This window comes from Opisthorchis viverrini, assembly GCF_000715545.1.
Source record: "Opisthorchis viverrini unplaced genomic scaffold opera_v5_240, whole genome shotgun sequence".
In the NCBI taxonomy this organism is placed as follows: Eukaryota; Metazoa; Platyhelminthes; class Trematoda; order Opisthorchiida; family Opisthorchiidae; genus Opisthorchis; species Opisthorchis viverrini.
Window position 1 is genome coordinate 373,640 of NW_008751894.1, and position 3,336 is coordinate 376,975.

Genomic DNA, 3,336 nt, shown 5'->3' on the forward strand with positions numbered 1-3,336 from the left:
CTCAGCATTTATAAATCAATTTTGTGTCCCGTATCCAATGCGTGTTCCGCAATCGCTCATTCCTTCAATAACGCATGATATTCATGTGCGTTTCTTGGTGGCCTGTTTTATTCCACTACGCCTTCCGATCTTGCCAGATGCCGGGTTGCTGCAACCAGGATAAAAGTGTCACAATTCGCACATCCATTATCGAGTTTTCTTCTAGTGGGTGATTGGACCAGGTGGTTGAGCTCCTTCCGACTTTAAGGCCTTAAGAAAAAATAGTAACTTTCCAGAGAAGGAACATGTTGCCCTCTGTACTCAGGCAGTTAGAGCATTGCCTCCCGGCAAGCATTACCAGGGACTTCGTCTACAAAATTAAGGGTAACGAGTGCACCAATGTCTATATAAGACAGACGGCCAAGGCACTTCACATTGGAATCGGAAGGCGTAGTGGAATAAAACAGGCCACCAAGAAACGCACATGAATATCATGCGTTATTGAAGGAATGAGCGATTGCGGAACACGCATTGGATACGGGACACAAAATTGATTCATAAATGCTGAGGTTTTGAGGCGAGCAACACGGTCCACATCACGCTGACCCTGGTGGTTAAATCGATAGGCATCCTAATGTTGAAAAATACAGGGATTGGAACTGGCAAGCAGTAGTTGATACAGTAGTTGATACAACAACAGTTGTATCTGATGGCCGCACACCAACACGTGTCAGCTTGACTGATCCAAAATCGTTCTCCCCAGGCTTGCCAGTTTCAATCCCTGTATTTTTCAACATTAGGATGCCTATCGATTTAACCACCAGGGTCAGCGTGATGTGGACCGTGTTGCTCGCCTCAAAACCTCAGCATTTATGAATCAATTTTGTGTCCCGTATCCAATGCGTGTTCCGCAATCGCTCATTCCTTCAATAACGCATGATATTCATGTGCGTTTCTTGGTGGCCTGTTTTATTCCACTACGCCTTCCGATTCCAATGTGAAGTGCCTTGGCCGTCTGTCTTATATAGACATTGGTGCACTCGTTACCCTTAATTTTGTAGACGAAGTCCCTGGTAATGCTTGCCGGGAGGCAATGCTCTAACTGCCTGAGTACAGAGCGCAACATGTTCCTTCTCTGGAAAGTTACTATTTTTTCTTAAGGCCTTAAAGTCGGAAGGAGCTCAACCACCTGGTCCAATCACCCACTAGAAGAAAACTCGATAATGGATGTGCGAATTGTGACACTTTTATCCTGGTTGCAGCAACCCGGCATCTGGCAAGAACCCACTGAGTTGCCAAAGTTGGAGAAAGTCGCTTGATACGAGGTGGTATCTAGTACTTCCAAGCGTTGGAGAAAGTCGCTTGATACGAGGTGGTATCTAGTCACTTCCAAGCTCAAAGCATTACGATTTAATTGGTAAAACGACAGTTTTATGTTACCGGTTCATAATCATTATCTTTATCATATAAAGGTGTTTTGGGCGGCTTTTCAAACATACACGACACGTGTAAAACCGATACGACTGGATCCGTGCAGCATGCGAGTACTTGTCGTCGACTGAGTATCTAGGTGGTATTCGCCCCCGTTCACTGTTCAGTCCCCTGGTTTTGATAGTATAATGAATCTTTGGAATATTTTGTGGAGAAGCTTGCTTGTGAGTAAAAGCATTTTATTCCAAATAGCTCGGAAGATCCGCGATGTCACTTCACCCTTAGGGGATTCATTGGCGGTATCTCACGAAGAATTCCGCTTGTGAGTAAAAGCATTTTATTCCAAATAGCTCGGAAGATCCGCGATGTCACTTCACCCTTAGGGGATTCATTGGCGGTGTTCATCTCACGAAACTCCAGGTAGCTTCGAAACGGACCCGTGACAGTTCAACTACTGCGTCCGCATTTGACCGTTGAGACCTGACAGTCGCATCGGTACTGTGATCAGCTATCACCAAATAAACATTTTTTCAGGCTACTTTGATTCGACCACCTAATCAACCGACGAAGGGTCGGTAGTCCGAAAAAGGTTCATGACATGTGTAACTTTCTTAGGCATATTTTGGAGTAAGAATATTTTGACAACCAGTCTCACTTGCACACAAATTCGGTTTTGACTGGAGCCCCAAGAATGGCGAAACCAGTCGTGGGCTGTCCAAGAGTTTTCAGCAAGTTTACCAGTAACGAATGACGCCTTAACATCAGCGTATTGCGTACTCGAACATGAATACTAAGCAGGCATGTGCACCACACCCAGTTGAGGCGTACCATCACAAACAGACAGTTCAACTGGACAAATAGGTGTCTCCATTTTAAAACCGAATTCATGTGCAAATGAGGGAAGTTCTCAAAATCAGTCCAAGTCCGGTTCAAATAGAATATTAGGCAGATGGAATCCTGGAGACCGATAAAGAAGAAGGACGAAATCGTTGGGGAGCTGTTGAAGGATTTTCAGCAAACTAGTGAGTACTGTGACTTCCATAATGAACAAAGTGAACAAGCTCCTTCCCAGAGCTTAGCTAATTATCGGTGAAACATCAAACGTAATTCTGCTAGCTGGAAGTTTGACATGAACTTAATTGAGGCAGTGAACGTCTGGATCATTGATTTCAGAGTGATTCAACGTTCTACGTGTTAGCATCCAGCGACACGTATACGGAATATCTGCAATAGCCATTTCGTAAATTATATACCAGTGAATGTAGGGAAGCTTTTCGCCGCGAAGGTGTTTATCAGACAATGAGACAGGAGAATAAACTCCTTCATGCACCTTGTTTTTTGGGAATCCTATTATCGGTCTTCTTCTTGAACGAGGCTTTTCGAAATTCTCTGGATATTCACATGCAATCATACAATTGCAATCAAGCGATACCCGCCGTAACCCAATTTTTCGATCAACCAGAAGACGCGGATATCGACCAAGCATCACCATGGCCGTTTGGTTGGTTGTATGGAAGCACGCCGCGCCAGCGACATTGTTGATAGCTGTCGTCTCCTTCGGCCGTCTGACACCCCTTGATCGGGGACTGTGCCCACCTGATGAGCCCGAAAGAGGGGCAAAACCGGTCGTGGGCTGTCGACGAATTTCCAGCAATCTTGTGAAATGCGCACTACAAATACTCACGTACCACGATATATCTCGAATATCGTAGCCACCGAAACATGGGACGGCCTGGTGCAGCATATTCAGTTGCCTGGAAACGTCACAAACGAGAGATTTAGCTGGTTTCAGGGTATCTCTCGAAAAACAAATTAGTTTGAAAATGAGAGTATATTCGTCAACCTTTGAGCTGTTCGCTTTCAAAGGAAGACGACTTATAGTTTGGGATCATTTTCGGCATCCTATTTTTGGCCAGAATGTGACGC